The following is a 22428-nucleotide window of genomic DNA, read 5'->3' on the forward strand; positions in this document are numbered from 1 at the left end:
CCTCCTGGACCATGTCTAGAAATTCAGGTGGCTATTTGTGGCCATTATACACATCAAAGCAGTGCTGCTTTTCCTGTTATAATACCCAGATAATAATGGAGAAGTTTCTTTCTTTGTCTGAATTATCTGGATAATTGTCTTTTTTTCTGTATCTTTTTTTTCAGGGCCCAAACTTAGGCCAATGTGGATAATTTAGGCAGTTTTAAATTTCCCACTTGGGTAGCAAGGCCCCATCCTATTTTGGAAGAAATGATAAACCCCTCTGGGCCATTGATACCTTTCCTACTATCAAAGGAAACTAAGATCCTGTGTTCTCCCCCCTAGCTCTTCCATATCTTTAACTAGGATCCTGGGAGCCTGGGATATCTAGAAGGGAAAAGTCCATGGCTGCAGTCTCAGTTCATCAAGCAGCACAGTAGGTCAGATGATGAAGAAGGGAAATTACCAAAATTGTGAACAAAATACAACACAAATGGGAGCCCAAGGTAGATGTGGTTCAGTAATGTCTGAGCTTTAAGCACAAACTTCACATGCAACTTGTCAGGCTAAATGTATGCATACCTATATTTTTAAGCCCCTTGTGATGATTCTCAGCCCTCCCCATTTCTTGGAATAAGTTTCAGCTTTGGACAGCTCCAGATGAACTGTTTGAGTTGCGGTGAACATATTTTTCAATTAGACATTGCCAAAGCTATGTGGACGTTTGATGGGAAGCCGCTCATCTGGGAGCTCGGCGCCCCTACAGCTTTTTTGGCTTCACATCTCACTTCCTAGCAAAACACATTTATACCGCAGAAATTCTAATTCAACCCAATAACCAAAGAACAAATATGCTAGAGGTGAACAAGTCACTGTTTTTAAGTGGAATCAATTTTCTAAATGTATTTTACTGATTTCCCCATACCCTATAGGAATGGCACAGTAAAGTTTGGGGCATTTCTTGCATGGAAAGGTTAAAAACTAGTCCCTTCCCCTGTTCTCTGACCAGGGATACATAGTCAAGACACAGCAACTCACACAAACACAGTGAGATACAGGACCACATAGGGATACAAAGAAAGATACAGATATATACAGCCACTGAGTTGGAGATACAAACAAAAAGGAAAAGATATACATACATATATATATATACACACATGCATATATACATGTATATATATATGTATATATACATACACACGCATATAAAAGAAAATGGAACTATTCAACAAATATTTATTGTGTGTAGGCATTGGGCTAGGTGGAGATATAAAGACAAAAAAAAAACCCCAGTTCTCATCAAAGAGCTTGTGGGGAGAGAGTGGAGAAAGATGCAATGGGTATTTAGATCGGTAAATACAAAGTGATTGATTAGGTGGGGAACCCGCAGCTTTGAGGCCACATGTGGCCTTCTAGGTCCTTGGGTACAGCCTTTTGGCTGATTCCAAGTTTTACAGAACAAATCCTTTCATTAAGGGGATTTGTTCTGTGAAGTTTGGATTCAGTTAAAGGGCCACACTTGAGGACCTAGAAGGCCACATGTGGCCTTAAGGCCGCAGGTTCCCCACCCCTGGTAGGGGGAAGTGAAAAGTGGTGATGACCAAGGGGATTAGGAAAGGTTTAATGGTTAAAAGAGCAGAACCTAAGCTGAACCTTGAAGAAAGGCAAGGACTCTGAGATACAGGGATGAAGAGTGCATTACAGTTAGGGAGACTAAAAGGAGGTGCAAGATGGAAAGTTGTGTATGGAATAGTCAGTCTAACTGTGTGTGGAGCATGTGAAGGTCGTATGGTGGAATGTATGGCTTAGTTGCAAGAAGAGCTGGGTCCGAGTCTCACTTCTGCCACATTCCTGCTGCATGACCCCTAGGCAAATCACTTAAGCTCTCTGTGCCCTCAGGTAACTTTCCAAGACTTTTAAATTGCAGTGAAAGTGCCCATCTGCTGTGGTAGAGGTAATCCCTCACCAGGAGCTTGCTACACCAGTGAAATTAAAGGTCAGGGGGAAAAAATAGAATGAGGTGAAAAAAAAAATCCTGGAAAGGTAGTCTGGTGCCAGCTTGTGAAGGTTCTTAAATACCAGGCTGGGCAGTTGCAGAGGTATTACCTAGAGGTAATAGATTTCAGAGCTGGAAGGGACGTTACCAACCAGGGGTTTAGGAATTCTTGACTTTTTTTGTGTCATGGGTCCCTTTGGCAGTCTGATGAAACCAGTGGACCTCTTTCCAGAATAATATTTTTAAGTGCATAAAAGAAAATACATAGAATTACAAAGGAAGTAAAATATATTGAAGGACAGTTATTGAAATATTTTTTAAAAGTTAATGGACCCCAGGTTAATAATCCCTGACTCTAGTCCAGTTAACTCATTTTGTAGTTGAGGAAATTAAATCCTAGACAGGAAATAATTTGCTCATTTTCACACAGCACAAAGAGAGATAGATTAACAGACAGACCCTGATCCCCAGATTCTTATAGATAGGTTTCTTAGACTGACGTTCTCATCTTGGAGCCTAGTAGGATTTTGTTGTTGAGGACAGTTAAAGCCATATTATACCTTTTTATCAGTAGGTATGCACATGGTAATGGATCCTAGTAACTGCCTACTGGGATGGATTAAATTAATCAGAAGTCCAGCTTTCACTCATGAGGTGGGTTCTAAACCAAGCCAAAACACTGCAAGTTAGATTCAGTGTGAAGTGCATTCACATTGGGGCTTGTCTCACTACTAGTACCATGGGTGGGTTGGATGATGGTTAGTGTATTGGCCGTTGGAGTCAGGAAGGCCTGTATAAAATCCTGCCTCAAATGCTTGCTTAGCTGTGTGACCCTGGGCAAGTTGCTTAACTTCTCTGTGTCACAGTTTTCTAATCTGTAAAATGAGAGAGGGCTGGATTCAGTGACCTTCTTCCAAATCTCAATCCTCATCCTGCCACTGACACTTGCTGGCTATATGACTATTGGCAAATCACTTCACCCCTCTCTGCCTCATTTTCCTCAGCCATAAAATGGGATTAATAATACCCATAAAAAATAAAGAAAGCAAGAAATCGGGGCAGCGAGGTGGCGCAGTAAGTAGAGCACTGGCCCTGAAGTCAGGAGGACCTGAGTTCAAATCCAGCCTCAGACACTTGACACACTTACTAGCTGTGTGACCTTGGGCAAGTCACTTAACCCCAATTGTCCTGCCTCCCCACCCTCCAAAAAAAAGAGTAATACCCATAGCATCCACCTGACAGGACTTTTTTGAGGCTTGAATAAAGCACCTTACAAACTTTTAAGTAATCCATAAATATTATTATTGTCACTTCATTTCTGTGGGCCCAGTTTCCTTATTCACAAAGTCAGGATGTTGGACCAGATGTCCTATGATATCTCTAAAAGCTCCGATCCTATGATTTCATTATATAATATTATTCTCTGTAATACACCATCAATGTTACACCACACTCAGCTTTTTTTTTGTCTAAATGATACCCCATTGACTCTTGTCCCTGATGACACTATACCGTGTAAACTTTGTTGTTGTAGAAAATCAGTCTAATTTTACCCATGTTTCCTATGGGAAACATATTTATAATAAATAGCTCAACTTCAGACAAAAATAACTTTTCCCCTTGAAAACAATGTTTGTTGATTTGAATCAACTAGATAGCAATCCTATCTGTCCACTCGACTTACTGAGTGCCTTTCATGTGCCTAGCACTGTATTATGCATGGTGGGAGAGGCAAAGTAAGAGTAAGATATGGTCCGTGTCCTCAGTGAATTTATAGTCGAGGAGAAGAGATGAACTAATTAGCTCCTACTACTACTAACTAATTAACTAAACCAACATATATAAGATAATTAAGGAATAATTAAGTAATAAACTGTGCCACCATAGGTGTGATTATGGTTCAGAGAAAGGAGAAATCAGCATAGGCTAAAGTTTGGGGAGACATGGTAGGATTAGAAAGTAGGACTTATACTCAATTCAACAAACATTTATTAAGCACCTATTATATACAAGAGCCTGTGGTAGGCATTGGGTTTACAGAAGTAAATATTATACAGTGCCTGCCCTACAGAATCTTGTCAGGATAGTGTAGGGAACTAAGCATTCTATTTGGTTGCAGGGACCTGTGTTACCTTGGATGAATTACTTTGTCTCACTGGACAATCAGTCGTCTCATAAGCATTTGTCAAGTGCCTAATATGTGCTAGGCACTATGCTAAGCACTGGTGATGCAAGAAGAGCCAAAAGAGAGTCCCTGCGCTCAGGGAGCTCACAATCTAATAAAACATTACTTTCTTCCTCTATTAAAGCAGGAGTTTGAACTAGATGATCTCTGCTGTCCCTTCTAACCCGAAATGCAGGGGTTTGCTGAAGCCAACTGAATAGGTTTGGAGAGGCGTTGTGAAATTTTGTGTTCAAACATCTAAGCCTCAGAAATCAACAAACACTAAAATCAGGGCTTGCTTTATTATTTTGTTGGTCGTCTAGACTTAAGGAAGTGTTAACACATGCATATTCAACCTAAAAGTATGTGAGTACGTTTTTTCTCCTGGGAAGCCCGGTTAAATATTTACCAGCACACCCCTATATTGCTCTATAAACATTGCTTGAGCTCCATGGGAGGGCAGTAGATCGCTCAGGGAATGAAGTCATGCCCAGAAAGGAGGTCTGGAGACTGTGGAATAACAGCAACAACTGACATTTGTGTAGTGCATTATCTCATTGGAACCTCACAATGGTCCATCGAAATCCCATGATCTTGAACTTGACTGTATAGAGATAATGATGATGATGATGATGACAGATAGATAGATATAGGTGAAGAGATGGAGGAGAAAATTGGAAAAATTCCAAATGAAAAAAGAGCATGAGCAAACATGTGGAAACAGGATGGTAACTGGCAATTTCACCGTTCAGGATAAGCAGCGCAAAATGGACTCTCCAATCAATTTTTTTAATTTATGATTTGAAAATAAGGAGTAATTAAGGAAAAATCAGTTAAGGGGGAATTAGTTTTTATAGTGGTTCACAGTTGGGTGTCATTAATAATGCTTGTCTCTTCCTATTATAACTAATTATTTCATCTAATTAGAACAATAGAATCATCGATCTAAGTCTAGAAGGGACCCCACAGACCATTTAGGCCAACTCCCTCATGTTAAAGATGAGAAGTTTGAAGGCTAGGGGGGGTTAAATCACTTGCTCAAAGTTACACGGGTAGTTAAATATCAAAGGTAGAATCTGATCCGAAGTTCTCCGACTGTAGAGCCTGTACTGTATCACCCTATTAGATTCAATTGTTTCTGGCTAGTGGGCGGCTAGGTGGCACGGTGGATAGAGTGCCAGGTCTGGATTCAGGAAGACTCATCTTCGTGAGTTCAACTCTGGCTTCAGACGCTTAGCTGTGTGACCCTGTGCAAGTCACTTCACCTTGTTTGCCTCAGTTTCCTCATCTGTGAAATGAGGATATGGCAAACCGCTCTAGTATCTCTGCCAAGAAAACCCCAAATGGGGTCACGAAGAGTCAAACACTACTGAAATGACCAAACAACAATGATGATGGAGTGCGTGTGATGAATTTTTGTGCTCCCTGTATTTATAGCCTTATTAAAAAAAAAGTCCTGGTTGCCCCAGCCTAGTTTTGGCTTTGTCTGGATATAGGAATGAAAATGACTTGCACAAGAAATGGGGTAGAGACTAACAATTGTGGCTTTTGTCTTTTACTGTTATTGATCTCAATATTTGCTCTGAGCAGTGGGTTCATCATTTATTTAATCCTGCCTTCCCATGCTATAAAAGCCAAACAAAGCAACTTTGTCTTGATTTTTCCTTATCAGACTCCAATCAATGTTAGTTTTAGTACTCCAAACACCATTTTTACAGTGTCGTGTCCTGACTTTGTATTCATCCTCTGCTAGCCCTTTTTTGTTTCCATCTTCTTTTGAAAATGTAAGTTGCTGGGTGACTTCTTTGTGAATCTCTACCAGTCACTTCAGATGATTCTCATTTTCCCTCTTCACAAGAACCATTTCCCTTGGTGTCTAAAAATTTCATTCTTGAGAACCTTCCCATGCCTCATCAACTGACTTCCATTATAGCATTTATATTTGTGACTTCTATTTACCTTTCCTTGAAATCTGCTGTCCCCAAATTTAGGATAAGTATTGGTACAGTCTGACTTTCTTTTCTTTGTCTATCACAAACTCTAGGAGGGTCTAGTCATTTTTGGCCAAGATTCCCATTGTTTCCAGCCCCTTACCAGATCCTTCCTGTTCGTGAGAATCAGGCCCAAAATAGAATTCTGTTGTTTCCTCCACCTTTGGAAGGATGAAATAAGAATCAAAGACATTTAGGAGGTATGTGGCGCTCTACTTTTGGCAGAAAGGGAGCTCCAGTATATATCTGGATAAATGAAGTTTCCTAACCTGCCCCTGTGCCAGGTTTGTCATCTATTTCCCCAAATCCTTGTCTGTTTTCTTTTTCTGTCCAGATAGTCAGTTTTTTTTTCTCCTATGACAAAAAGAGGGCTTGGGAGTCAGGTCAACTAGTTGACAAGCATTTATTAAGCTCCGACTATGTTCTAGACACTGTGCTAAGCTCAGGATACAAAGAGAGGCAAAAGCAGCACCTCTCCTCAGGGAGCTCACAATCTAATGGGGGAGGAGAGCTAATCTAGCAGCTATAAAAATGATGTAGAAGGGATGCAATTGGGAGGTATTTCCAAGGGAAAAATCCCAGCAAAACTTAGTGACTTTCTTGATATAGGGATTCAAAGAATATAGGTCAGCCCATGTCACTTCGCTACTCGAAAAGTGTTGAATCTGTCCCTTTTGACTCTAGGACAAAATACAAATTCCTAAGCTTGGAGTCTAGGTCCTCCCCAATTTGACTCTGGCTTACCACTTTATTCCTTACTACTCCTTAACATACACTTGACCTTCAAGCTAAGCTGAATTATTTAGCGGTTCCTCAGTTCAGCATTTTGTCTCCTGCCTTTGTGTTTTGCACAGGATTTCCCCATGTCTGTATTGTAGTTCCTCACCTCTGTCTCTTCCTCCAGGGCTCAACTCTGGTACCATTTCTTCCATTACGCTAGCCCAGCCTTCCCCTTTGCCAGGGATTCTAACCTCTTATATTTACTGTACATCTACATTTTCGGTGCATGTGTTGCATCGACCTGTTGAGGACATCGACTGTTGTTTTTGTCTTTGTATTTTCAGTAGCTGGTACAGAGGAGACACAATGTGAATGGAAATCTTAAGGACTTACTCTTTTTTTAGTTCTGTCAGCTTTGAGTAGAGGAGTGACCTTGTGAAAGCACTGTTTTAGGAGGATTCATCTGGAAACTTGACTATAATCTATATAAAGTCCAGACTATGAGGGAAAGAATTGAATTGACCAAATGGGGTTGGAATAAATATGAAAGATTCATTATGGCACTATTACAATAATATGGGAAGGTTATGAGAATTGTTACATAACTTATAAAAGCATTCTGTAAATCCTAAAACATGATATAATATTAAAAAACTTTAATAGATTCATCAAACATTTATTGGATCCTTGCTATTCACAAAGTTCTGTGGTTGTGAAAAATATTAAGTTTCTGTAAGACCGTCTCTGACTTCTAGGAACTGATAGGAAAATAAGATGCAAATTCCTATAATATATGATATTATAAGGTAAGTACAGCAAAGAAACAAATGAATGAAGCTAGAATCTGAAGGACAGATACAGAATTTGGGGGGAAAGCCTTTGTGGTAAATATCTCTGATAAAAATTTGACACTTTAAATGTATAGGAATTCTGAGGGGGAGTCCCAAGATACTCCACAGGGAGTACTTAGTACAGTGGCTAACACATAATAACAACTTAACAGATGTTTATTGCCTGTCTTGTGGAGCCTATACAGGATGAAGTTATGTGTCTGGGGAGCTCGATAGGTCCCTGAAGGAACTGGGGCTCAGGGAAGAGGGAGGAAAACTGTATTTATTGTTCACAGGCTATTGTGAGTTCTTTAGGTGTTTTCTGCATTTTTTTTTGTGGAGTGAAATTAAAGACTGTCCTGTAAATGATATGCCTTCTTACCACTAATGCTTAGATGGGAGCTAGGGACCCTCCCTTTGACTCACATCTGTGGAGTGCTAGACATGAGCTCTATCCTGAAATTTCCCAAAAGGAAATCTGGGTTAGGGCAAAATGAGCCAAAGTGTCACCAAGATTGAGCTCAGTCCTTGTAAATTCAGAGCTTGGGGTACAGAGGTCACAGATTACGTCTTGGGGGCATCTCTCTGCCACAAATAATCTCTTTAGCTCATTTTGCCCTTACATTTTCAAACCTTTTTTTGAGCACCCTTATGTTTATCTCTTAGTGGTCTCATTCTACCTAGTCTATTAATACTATCCATCTCACTGTTGTTAGGAGCCACCATAGTAGTACCTACCCAGGCTTGCCAAACTCTGGGCAATCACCTGGATTCTGGACCTCTCCTCAGGACCATTGGCAAATTTGGTTTTTATGTGTCTCATTCTTCAGGGAGGTGCTTTCAGCAAGAAGAATAGCTTGTCTGGCTCCCTGACCTGAAAGCTGGGTCCTCAACAATTTCCTGAAGGTGTGTCCCTGACTCAATCTCAAGCCTCAATGTAAGCCCTTATCAGAGGAGGTAAAAGAATCTCTGGATTGTCAATTCGTACTGTTTGTATCATCAGTCTTGCTCCTAATCTGATTTTGACTGTTAATTGAGATTCCTATATTCCAGAGGACCATATCTTATAAGGGGATCATATCTGTAACTTATATTCATTCTAGTAACTAGGATCTTGGCTTATCTCCCTATTGGGGGGATGTCTACCACAAGCATGTGAAGATTTCCCCTGGTAGAATGGGTGGATGAGAACAATCTGTTCCAATGACCATGAAGGCAGCTGAAGCAGGTGCTATAGAGCGCTTAGAGCTTGGTCAGACATCAAAGATGCCAAGGTCATCTACTGCATTCTGGGCCATTGCCAGTTGTCTTGACATTTGTCCTGCCACTAGACTTTGATGTCTGTGGAAGAGAGTGAGGCCGATGACTTTGTGCCACTCTGCCTCAATTAAATCCAATTCGTGTGCAAGTCAGGACATTGCCCATCATCCGCTATTTTACCCCAGCATCGGGATGTCATTGGTCCTCTTTGAAAATGAAGGATGAACGACAACAACAAAAGCTTGCCTTGGTTCCTTGCCTAGTATTTTGAGACCTTCAGCTAATTCCAACATTAAATAAATTATTTGGAATAATATGCAAAGAAGGAGTTCTACCAAAAAATATAGTGCTGACACCTAAACCAGGAAGAGTGAAAACAGAAAGAAAATTAAAGACCAGTTTCACTAATTGTAACAACAGTGCTGCTTGCAGCTGCTTCGGAGGTGTAAGGCCAATAACACCAGCACACAGGAGGGCTGCTGGCACAGGTTCTTTGATCTGCTTTTCTAAGGAAAGCCACTTTAATGAAACATATATATGTATATATATATATATGTGTGTGTGTGTGTGTGTGTGTGTGTATGTACGTATATAATTCAATTAGTTCAGGGGAAAAAGTCAGCACCCTGAGCTTCAGAGAAAACACAAACAGAAGTTACAAGCAGAAATTATATAAGCAGAGCAAATAACACAAATCATTAGACAGGGCTTCTAACTGTTCATAGCAATACATACGTAGTTACCAGAGAGAGAAGCACCAACATTTGGGTTTTCAAAGCTAGAGGACTCCTTAACAGGCTACCCAGAGTCTCGTCTGTCCAAATCACAGTAACACTCTTCCAATGAGTGAGCCCTAAAGCAAAATACTAACCACAGAGTATATATGCACTTCTTTAGGGTCACCCCACAGAGAGCATCACACCGTGTGACTCAGATTCATATGATTTAGGCATTTTTGTGACTTAAGCAGGTCATCAAAGACTCTTGATTCGGTCAAAGACTTGATTCAAACAAAGGCAAGACTCAATCAAAGGTATTTGATTGTCTTAGTGCTGAGAAGCACTCCAAGAGAAAAAAACAGGAAAAAAGTCCCACTTCGCTTGCCATTACACTAATGAATATAGATGCAAAAATCCTAAATAAAATACTAACTAGGAGACTACAACAATATATCACAAAGATTATATGTTGTGACCAAATGAGATTTATACCAGGAATGCAGGGATGGTTTAACAAGAAAACTATTCACATAATTGATTATATCAATAACAAAAGTAATAAAAATCATATGATTATATCAATAGATGCAGAAAAAGCTTTTGACAAAATACAACACACATTCCTATTAAAAACACTTGAAAGCGCATGTGTAAGTGGATTTTCCCTTAAAATGATAAGAAGCATCTACCTAACATCATTAGCAAGCATTATTTGTAGTGGAAATAAACTAAAAGCCTTCCCAGTAAGATCAGGAGTGAAACAAGGGTGCCCAATATCATCAATATTATTCAATATTGTTTTATAAATGCTAGCAATAGCAATAGGAGGTGATAAAACTATCTCTTTTTTCAGGTGATAGGATGATAATACTTGGAAAATCCTAGAGATTCAGCTAAAAAGCTAGTTGAAACATTTAATAATTTTAGCAAAGTAGCAGGATACAAAATAAGTTCACATAATTAGCATTTCTATATATCAACAACAAAATACTGCAAGAAGAGCTAGGAATAGATACCCCATTTAAAATAACCACAGACAGCATAAAATACCTGGGAGTATACTTGCCAAAACAAACTCAGGAATCTAATTATACAACACTTTTTGTACAAATAAAGTCAGATTTAAATAATTGGAGAAATATTAATTGTTCAAGGGTGGGCAGAACCAATACAATAAAAACAACAATTCTACCTAAACTAATTTACTTATATAGTGCCATCCCAATTAAATTAACAAAAATGTATTTTATTGAGCTGGAAAAATAATAACAAATTTACTTGGGTAAACAAAAGGTAAAGAATATAAAAAATTAATGAAAAAAGTATAAATGAAGGAGGTTTAGCAGTACCAGCTCTTAAACTATATAACAATACGTTAGTTATCAAAACATATCTGGTACTGGCTAAGAAATAGAAAGATAGGTCAGTGGAACAGAGTAGACATACAATACACAGTAGTAAATGATTATGGTAACCTTGTGTTTGACAAATGTAAAGATTTAAGCTTTTGGGATAAGAATTCACTCTTTGGTAAAAATTATTGGGAATGGATAGCATTCTGGCAGAAAGGGGGTATAGACCAATATCTTACATCATTTACCAGGATAAGGTCAGATTGTATACATGACCTGGACATAAAGGGAGATATCATAAGAGAATTAGAAGAACATGGAACATATTACCTACCAGATTTATGGATAGGAGAAGAATTTATGAATAAACAAGAGATAGCATTGTGAGATGTAAATGGATCATTTTTATTGCATTAAATTTTTTTTTGCATGAATAAGAGCAATGTAGCCAAGATTTAGAGGGAAAGTAGAAAATTGAGAAAGTTTCTCAAATAAAGGTCTCATATCTCAAATATGTAGAGAACTTTGTCAACTTTATAAGAATATGAGTCATTCCCCAATTGATAAATGGTCAAAGGATATGAACAGTCAGTTTTTCAATGAAGAAATCTAAGCTATATATAGTCTTTTAAAATTCTCTAAATCTTTATTGGTTAGAGAAATGAAAATTAAAACAACTTTGAGATATCATCTCACACCCATCAGATTGGCTAAAACTATAGAAGGGGAAAATGACAAATATTGTAGGGGATGTGGAAAAAATTGGGACACTAATACACTGTTAGTGGAGCTGTGGACTGATCTAACCATTTTGGAGAACAATATGGAATTGTGCCTAAAGTGTTATAAAATTGCATATCCCCTTTGATGCAGCAATACCACTATTTGGTCTGTTTCCCAAGGCAACTGGGGGAAAAGGAAAAGAACCTATACATTCTAAAATATTTTTAGCAGCTCTCTTTGTGGTGGCAAAGAATTGGAATTTGAGGGAATGCCCATCAATTGAAAAATGGCTAAACAAGTTGTGGTGTAAGATTGTGATGGAACGCTACCATGCTGTAAGAAATGACGAACTGGTTGATTTTAGAAAAACATGGAAAGACCTGCATGAAATAACGAAGAGTGAAATGAGCAGAACCAAGAGAACATTGTATATAGTAACAGCAATATTGTTTGAAGAATAATTGTGAATGACTAAGTTATCCTCAATATTCTAAACACTCAAATCAACTAAAAAGGACTTATGAAGGAAAGAAGTGATAAACAGAATTATTCATAGTACAGTTTTACATATATATGTGCATGTGTGCATGCATGTGTGTGTGGGTGTGTGTTTGTGAAATGGCCTTATCTAGTGGGTGGGGAGGAGGGAATGAGGGAGGAAGACAGTTCTGAACTTAAAATGTAACAAAAAAAAATTTTTAAAAAAGAAACTCACAAGGTCAACTGGGTATTTCCAACTTGTGGTGTCTGCTTGATCACCTCCTCAGAGAAACACCAACCAAGGTAGCCTAAAGCTAGGCTTGGATTCACCTAGTTGGTACATGGGCTCCTGACATCATGAGGAAGAATGGGACTCACTGCTCCTTCTCTACCCCACTCTTAGGAGGTGACTCAAAGTAACCTTTGCATTTCAAAGCCAAATGGAAGAGAGACAAGCAGAGGGAGGCAGGTCAATCCTTTTGTATATATGTTTAGTTCTGGCACAGTATCCAATGTAAGTACTTATCATCATCACACATTCTTAACTTTTCAATCACACATATCTAGAAATAGGCTCACCCCAAGCTTTCACGTGGTCAACAGAAATATTGACTGACCCCAAAGGAGAGAAGGACGCCTGCTACATTTGTGCCATGTGAATTGGGCTACTCAGTCTCCAGGTTATAGTCATTCTAAATCTGGCCCATCTTCACAGCTCACCAAGCCCTAATTCTGTCAGCTAATTTCTACACAGAGGAAGAGTGATACCTATTAAATGAAATTTATCAGATCATTTCTGGTATAACTTCCTACTCTCTTGTATGCTCAATATAAATTTATACATTTGAAAATGTAAATCTCATATAATTGGACAGATCATTCAGGAAATTGATCATCAAGCAACTTAATATTCATTGAAGGTTATGTTTTTGTGGGGGAAGACATGACTCAGCTTTCTGGGTAAAAAACCAGGACTTGATCTTGAGCAGGCCAGGAACAAGAATGAGTTAGAGGCCAGTATATGCATGGGTTAGTCAGTGGGAATCTGTGTACCACTAGCATTATGATGCAAAAAGATTCAGGAAAATGAAGGCTATAAGGTCTACCAGAGCTGGGACAGGAAATTAGAGAGAGAAGCCAAACCATCTACTTCTTCAGTGGTCAACTGGATACCTAGCTGTAGTGAGACTTAGGTAGTAGAAGCAAGGTCAACTAAGAAGATGAGCCAGACTTTGAGGGAAGCCAAGTAGATAAAGCTCCAGAGTTGGAAAGGCTAAGATTGAAGCATTAGATAGATCTGGAAAAGAGAAAATTCTCAAAGAGGATATTTGTGAAGCTGGACAAGGCTTTGTAAGCATCCTCCATTTGTGTAATTAGCCCACTTGCACATAGTTTGTATCCTGAGGATCCTTCCAAGGTAGACAAGTTATTTATACTTGACACAGCTGGGCTGGCAGAGATTTTGCTGATGATTCATAACTAAGGGTGGGATGGAGATAATAAGGACCCAAGTTTGCAGCCCAACGATGAGGTTTACTTGTAATCCTTGGATATTAGTAAGAAAAGTTAGCAAAAATGAACACAAAAATCTCTCTATGGGGCATCCCTGATATTTCATTATATACATCAAATGAGATAATATACATAAAGTGCTTTGTAAACCTGAAAGTGCTATATAAATGCTGGCTATTTTTATTAATATTATTATTTAAAGGAAGATTTTAAGAGTAGTCCCAGTGTCTAGCATAGTATCTTTCATATAGTTGGCACACAGTTAATATTTGGTGAATTGAATTGAATGTTATCCCTCTCAAGTGAATTTGTGTTATAAAAGGGGACAATTCCATAGAGAACCAAAGGAATTACTTTATAATGGTAGAATTTCAGGCATCAGCAAAAGACTAATGGGGAAAAAGATATTTTTGTTCAGGGGAGGCCTTTCTAGGAACCTTCACTCACTGACATAGGGACACACTAATCTGCCTAAACAATAAGACCAATGAGCAAAAAAAGTATAAGTAAATTTAATATAACACATTATGATTAATACCTTAGAACCAACTTAGGCTTTTAAACAAAGATATTTGGCAAAGAAAAGCAAAAAGAACTGCCATACCATGTTGAAGACCAGTGAATTTAAAAAAGGAGTTAATATGAACTAGAAATCAAAGAGTTTTTTGAGATTCCTCTGTCTAAACCCCTCATTTTATATGTGAAGATATTTAGACCCACTCGGGTTAAGTGACTTGCCCTGTCACACAGAACCTCCAGCTTTAAGATGGTACAATAAAAAGAACACTAAGTAATAATAATAATAATAAATAGCTCATTTAGAACTATGCTCAAAGAGCTATAAAACTGTGCATACCCTTTGATCCAGCAATACTACTACTAGGTGTCTATCCCAAAGACATTAAAAAAATAAGGGGAAAGGACCTATTTGTGCAAAAATATTTATAGCAGCTCTTTTGGAATTGGAAATCAAAGGGATGCCCATCAATTTGGGAATGGCTAAATAAGCTGTAGTATATGACTTTGTACTATGTACTATGGAATATTGTTGTGCTATAAGAAATGATGAGTAGAATTATTTCAGAAAAACCTGGAAAAACTTACATGAACTGATGCAAAGTGAAGTGAGCAGAACCAAGAGAACATTGTACACAGTAACAGCAACATTGTACAATACAGAACTGTGAATGGCTTAGCTCTTCTCAGTAACACAATGGAATTCTAAGACAATCCCAAAGGACTAATGATGAAGCATTCTGTCCTCCTCCAGAGAAAGAACTGATATCGTTCAAACACAGACTGAAGCATGCTATTTTTCACTTTATTTCTTTTATTCTTTATCATTGATTTGAGTCTTCTTGTACAAAATAACTAATATGGAAATGTTTTACGTGATTCCACATGTATAACCTATATCTGTTTAGTGTTGGGGGGAGGGGAAAGAGGGAGGGAGGGAAAAAATTTGGAACTCAAAACTTTAAAAAAAAGTTAAAAATTGTTTTTGCTGCATAATTGGGGTGGAAATTTTATATATGCACACACATACATGTAAGCTAGCATTTAAAGTTTATAAATATTAATTCGTTGTTTAAGCTCAATAACTCATTTGATCTTCACAACAGTTTTGTGAGGTAAGTACTACTCTCCATTTTACAGATGAAGAAACAGGTAGATAGAAGCTAAGTGACTTGCCCAGGGGTCACTTAGCTAGTATCTGGGGCTAGATTTGAACTGAGGTTTTCCTCCTTACTCTAAGTCCAATGCTTTGCAAATCCACCACACCACCTAGCTTTAGATGTCTTGAGGTACGTATTCTATTCCCAGCTTTCCCACTAATTAATTGGCAATATGACCTTCAGCAAGTCACAACCTCTCTGGGACACATTTTTCTCTTTTGTAAAGTGAAAAGATTAGACTAGATAAAATTCTCTCCATTTCTATGATTCTGTGACATCATTTGCTATATAACACTAGACTCCCTTCTTAATTCATCTTCCTTTGAAGGAGGGAAGGGTGAGTCAACTAGCCAAACTTCTTGCAGGTGCCATTCTGAGGCTGATACTTAGATTACTAAATGTTCCTTTTTGGACTAAGTAATGCATTATTTAGCAAAGATCTTATTTGCTTATAGAGACAAAATGAGAACAAAATGGAGTGGTTTATATTGCAGATGTTTAATGAGAGAACATCTCTGCAGAGCTGAGCAAATGCTATGCTACGTTGGCACCTTACTCTAAGGCAGTCTTGGGAGGCCATTTCTAGTATCCCCTCATGGGAAGAACTCCCTAATAACGAGGTAAATTCTGTCTTTCAGTAACAAATCCTCCATGGATGGTATGGAGATAGTGAAAAAGTTAAATAGCTCCATTGACAAAATATTTATCAAGTTCTTCCTCTGTGCCAGGCACTGTGCTAAGCCTTGGGAACGCAAATACAAGCAAATGCCAAGATAATATCTGTTGTCTAGGCGCTTACTTTCTAATGCAAAGAAAGCACAGAAAAGGGAAGTCAAGAGCTTAAGGGGAGGATATTGGGAGGTAATTGTGGAGGATGGGAAAAATCTAGGGGGAGCCTAGAGATTCACTGGTTAAGCAAGGTTGGGAGTAAGCTTGGCTGCTGTGGGTGCTTTCTCAAATGAGGATGGATTCGCCAATTAGAGAAAACTGTAGAAGTGGAGAAATTGCCAGCTTTAAGATTGTTGCCGGGGTAGCCTTCCAGAAGGAATCAAGGGAGTCATGGTCTGAACCAAGTTCGCATATAGAATAACGTATACCTTTAAAGGGATGGGGAGGAATCTCAGACCAAATATCTTCACAATATGAAGCTGTTGGAGTGTATCTGGCTTATTGTGCCATCTCAGACTCATCCCTTCTAGTGAATTGATCCCGTACCCCTGCCCTGAAGACCCATCAAGCACAGCACAAAAGACATACGGTGGTGGAGTAATTGAGGAGTGGATCAAACAAATACCACAATTGTCTCCTCCCGTCCCTACCCCTTCCCCCACACAGCCCTACTTCCTTGTGGGGATAGCATACAGAAAGGGAATGATGACAAAATCACTCAGAACACAGTGCACCTTCTTGTAACACTACTTGGTTCCCTTAGTTTCAGTGCTCAAGGCAGAACTTCCTTATACCAAATTCTACTTTACAGAAAAATTGGGCAAAATTCCAATTTTTCTGGTTCATACATTTTATTAATTAAAGGACTGTCTTCTCAATAATATGGTCAGGGAACTGGAGACAATAGACTACCATGCTCACTTAGTCATTGGCTATGTCAGGAAAGAAAGAAGGTTATTTTATTGTTTTTTTTCTTTTGTCCATTTATCTAGTCATCAAGCAGTTATTCAATTAAATTCAATAAACATTTCTTAAGTGCCTACTATAATCAAGGCACTGCGCTGGATTCTGGGAATACAAATATCCTCCCCTCAAGTAATTTATGGTCTACAGGTCAGGGAGACTCAGGAATGTTGTAGTAGCAGAACTCCAGGTGGGACAGAGCTTTGATCCAGGGCATCAACTTCCATCCAGTGGAACATACTTCCCTGAGTGAGATATGGTGTGTGCTTCCTCTCAGCAGGGCACACTCCCTATTTTCTGTAACATATATCTGTCCACGCGCCTTGCCTTGTGGTCCTCTACTGACCCACGGTAATGTGGCACAGCCACCAGTTCCAGTGTCCCATACTCTTGTACCCTTCTCCTAACCCTACCTTTCAATCAATCAATCAAATACCTACTAGATGTCAGATACAAAAAGAAGCATGAGTCCTTACCCATAAGAAGCTTACAATCCCCCCTGTCTCCCTTAGGAGTGAGACTAGACCATTCGCTTTCCTAGTTTGACTACAACTACAGGTAGTCTGTCCATTGCACTGCCCCACTTCTTCCTGCCTTCAACTGACTTTTCCCCAGGTTAAAAAGAAAAATTTCAATTATATAGCCCTAAGTGGTGGAATCCAACACATACGCAATTAAGTATGGTAGAACACAAAATATAAGAGTGACAAAGGAGAGCCAAGGAAATTTGAGAAAAGAGAATCACGGCAGGGTTTGTGGGATGGGAGGGGAGAACAATTATGTCTTCATGGAGAAAGTAGTATCTTAAGTGGAGTTTAAAAGAATGCATAAGCTTGAACAGATAGACAAGGAAGGAGGTAAGTCTATTCCAAATAGTTTGAGCAATGTCTTGGTGACAAGAGAAGGAAGGCAAGATTAGAATAAGGACCTGAGACTTGTGCTAAGTACTTTAGAAATATTATTTCATTTGATCCTTACAACAATCTAGGAGGTAGGTGCTTTTATTATCATCATTTTACAATTGAGGAAACTGAGGCAGGCAGAAGTGGAGTGACTTGTCCAGGGTCACACAGCTAGTATGTGTAACTGAATTTGAACTCAGATCTTCCTGACTACAGTCTCAGTCACCTACCTGTCACCTAGATTATCACACTAGTAACAATAGCTTCTGTTTATACTGTACATTCACATATATTATTTCATCTTCATAGCATCTTGGTGAGGTAGGTAGCAAATGGATTTTTATTAAATATGGATTTGCTATTTCATCAGTGTAGGGAATGCCCAGTGTGACAATCCCTTTACCAATGCAACTAATCTGTAACACAGAATCTTAGCTTCCTGGGTCATGGAGAAGCTCAGTGAGATGCTCATGGTCACACAGTGTGTGTTAGAGATGGGATTTGAATCTGGGTCTTTCCGACAAGGCTGGTCCTCTATTCCAAGCTGCCTTGAGGTGGGTAGTACATATATTATCGTGTCTCTATTATGGAAACTAAGACTGAGAGAAAAGATGTAACTTGACCCACAAGGTCATATTTTCTAGGAAGTGAAGGAGCTTTGAAAATTCAATATTCTTTTCACTCCTTTGCTACCTTAGAGCCAGATTAACCAATGGCCCTTCATAGGAGTCATTCTGAACTTGGTTGAATCCCATGGTTATACTGTAGCTGTGACAAAATAATAGGTACCTATAACTGAAAGAAATTTACCCAGGGTGGGATGATTGAATGTGTTCCAAGGGTTCTCTGGTGCCCAGGGAGAAAAGCATGCTGCCAACATTGACAAAAAAAAGAGAGTGAGAAAACCCCTCTGAATAGACTGATTTCTCAGTAGTATTCATTATGGCACTGAAACATCGTGTCAGGAATTTTTAATAGATGATTGAACTATTATCACCCCTTCTTAAATGAATCTTTCTTGACTCAGCGAATATCCCAACAGTCTCTTGGCACTGCACTTTGTTCCCTCATTTGAATCCCCTTTTTGCAAAGCATGGTTCACAGTCCTGTAATGCTTTCTTTTATTTATAAACAAGTCCTCCAGCCTGCTTAGGAAAAAAGAGGATAATTAAAAAATACATAATTACCCAAGGAGTACATTAATTATACTTTAGAATCCCAGCAGGGAGCTCCATCCTAGAGAATTCATTAACTCCTGACCTGAAGAGTTATAATGAAAAAATGTCACAGGGGACCAACTTTTTGAATTATTGATTGGAAGGGGATTTTCTGGACTTTTTTTACTTTAATTACATCCTTGAATAGAAAAGGAGAGGACAGAATGCAGAGATTTCAAATAGATGAAAGGTAGAAAATGACTCTTTTGAAATCCCCTCCTTATGGAGAGGTAGCCATGAAGGCAATATCATTGGTGGTGGTGGCTAGTTATAAGAGCTGGAACACTTAACTTGGAACTGACCAACAACCGTTTCCTTCGTGGATCTTTGATAATGCAATATGCCAATGTGAGCACCATTCCATCTGATCAAATGGATTTAAAACATGAGAAAGCATCTGAGGTAATTAGCTCTAAAGTCTTGGAGATAGCAAGCTGTGACTATAGGATATCAAAAGGACCAGTTAAAAATGACAAATTCTATCAATAAACTGCTTGTTTGACTATTTAAGAATGTGAGAATGCTATCATCTGTCAGAATGATGCTTTCAACCCTCAGCGTGCTGGTAAATGGTTAACTACTGGTTCTCCCCTTAAAATGTGCAGATGACACACTTAAATTTAATCTGCATTGTTAACATTTCCCTCATCACTTTCTTAAGTTGAGAAAATAAAACAGTAAACACTGATTTTTAGTGTTTTCTGATTTCTGAGGTATAAATGCTCACCCAGAAAATTTAACAATCAGCTCTCTCTTAGTTTGTAAGAATTGGCTCCATATCCCCCTGCCTTCGAACCATTGATCTGCATTCTCTACAAGGATATTGTAGGACAGCTGTATGTTTGTGAGACAGGAAGAAGAATGGGTTGATTTCTATGACATTAACTTATGTAGTATATATTAATCCATCATTCACAGATATGCTTGTGAATATCACCTCGTTAAACTTCTTTACATATTTCAGTCTATACCAGTTCTTAAGTTCCATGTGTTTATTACCATATAATGGGGACATAGGCTTTGCTATACTAAATGAACTTCTGCTAAAAGCTGCAAAATTTTGTCCACCTCTTGTGTTTTTAGTGTCTGAGGCAGCTAGGTATCTCAGTGGCTAGAGTGGAATCAAAATCTGGAATCATGAAGGTGGTCTAAGTTCAAATCCAACCTCAGACATATACTAGCTATGTGCCTCCTTGGCAAATCACTTAGCTTCTGTTTTTTTTTAATTTAATTTTTCCCAATTACATTCAAAAACAATTTTTAACATGCTTTTAAAAAATTCTGAGTTCTAAATTCCCTCTCCTTCCCTAGCCCCTCCTTAAGAGGGTAAGCAATTTGATATAGATTATACCTGTATAGTCAGGCAAAACATTTCCATAGACCACAGACCGAAAACAAGAGAAAAAGAAAAGAAAAAAAACCCAAAATAAAGTGAAAAATAGGATGCTTCAATCTGTATTCAGACTCCATCAATTCTTTCTCTGGAGGTGGATAGCATTTTTCATCACAAGTCCTTTGGAATTGTCTTGGATCATTGTATTATTGAGAATAGCTAAGTCATTCACTGTTGGTCACCATACAATATTGCTGTTACCGTGTACAATGTTGTCCTGACTTAACCTCCGTTTGCCTCAGTTTCTTTATCTCGAGAATATCACCTATCTCCCATGACTGTTGTGAGAATCAAATGAAATAATAAATGTAAAGGGCTTAGCACACTGCCTGGATCATAGTAAGAGCACTATATAAATGTTAGCTGTTATTTTTAGATTTTGTTATTCTTTAGGCTCTTCAAAGCTTAAAGACAATTTGCCTGGTTGGGCACTAGTTGTTGAGTATGAAGGGAATGGAAAGGATTCATGAAAAGGGGTGCATGCATTTCATCGCAGTCTCAGAAAAGACTCTTCAGAAATCACCAGCCTTGTTGTAGATCATAGGGCGGTGTACATGCTAACTCCATCCTGAGACAGGGAAAAGGTGAATGAAATCCAGCCACCGTAACCCAGAAGGAATAAGGACTGGGGATCTTCAGTTGAGAAGGGAAAATTCTTACATCTGCCTAAATTGTCACTTTGTGCACCATCCAGGACAAAGCAGCAAGGCTGGCTAACAACAGAGCTTGTGGTTTGTCACTCTCCATCAGGCAGGTGTTTTTGATTTGCAAGTGAATTGGATTTAAATGAGGCAGAGCTGTGCAGTCATCAGCCTCACTCTCTTCTCCAGAGTCCAGTGGCAAGGCATAGGATGGCCCAGGACGCAGTGGGAGACCTTGGCCTTTTTAAGGTCCTTCCTAGGTCTTAGTTTGTCCGAGGCAAGGCCCACTAATTAAAGGCTAGGTAAGAATTGAGGCAAAAGGTGGCCTAGTTTGCCTTCACAAAAGAATCAATCTGGAAGGGAAAGACCCTCAGAGTTTCTTAGGATGTATTGAATAGCTCTAAGGTATGTTGGTGGGTTTTACATTGTTATATAAAGATTGAAGGCCTACTTCAGTGCCTCATCATGATATGCAGGTGATTTTGACTCTTGAAAGCTATGCCAACAGTGTGAATGCAAACTTTGACAGATCTTATCAAGCTGGAAAAGCTTCCAATGTGGTGACTAGTGGTGGACTATTGTGTTGGTCATCTGAGGTGCGCCCTAGTTAAACTTAGACAGCCTCATTGTTAGGTTGGCTGCACTTTTGTTGACTGCCTACTGCAGCAGGAATGTAATCTACATTAATGGAGGAAGACTCGCCCTGGTGAAACTTGAAGAATCCAGGTAAGTTAATAATTCAGACCTCTCCTTTATTGGGGTTAAGTATCTATTTGTGGTCTAATTGTATTTTTTTTTTATTTGTCAAATCTTTATTGGGTAAGTGGGAAAGATTGGCAGGGTCCAGTTTAGTCCTTCTTGGCAGCAGCCTTCCTCATGGCAGCTAGGACGTTGCTGAGCTCCTCTCTCTTCCTCTTGGCCCGGATGTGAGTTCCCACCCTTTTTTTGATGAACTTAAGGGCTCTCTTATCCTTAGAGACCTTTAACAATTCCATGGCACGCCTCTCATAAGGGGCAAATCCACACACTTCCCGGATCATATCTCTCACAAACTTGGTGTGTTTGGTCAAGCGCCCACGGCGGCGGCAGTGTCGCGGCTTCGAAACGTTTTTGGTAACTTTGTGGCCCTTGTTGAGGCCCACGGCCATGGGGTATCAGATGGCCATGGCTGCGGCGCGTAGCCCCAACGGCAGCCACAGCAGAAGGCTAATTGTATTTTTAATACAATTTAAGGGCAT

At 39.0% G+C, this 22428-nt stretch overlaps 1 pseudogene; it reads right to left on the reverse strand.

Moving 5' to 3' along the window:
- Positions 1-21979: 21979 nt before the first annotated feature.
- Positions 21980-22365, reverse strand: LOC118829260 (annotated as a pseudogene).
- Between the last annotated feature and the right edge of the window lie 63 nt (positions 22366-22428).

Source organism: Trichosurus vulpecula, chromosome 8, assembly GCF_011100635.1.
Source record: "Trichosurus vulpecula isolate mTriVul1 chromosome 8, mTriVul1.pri, whole genome shotgun sequence".
NCBI lineage: Eukaryota > Metazoa > Chordata > Mammalia > Diprotodontia > Phalangeridae > Trichosurus > Trichosurus vulpecula.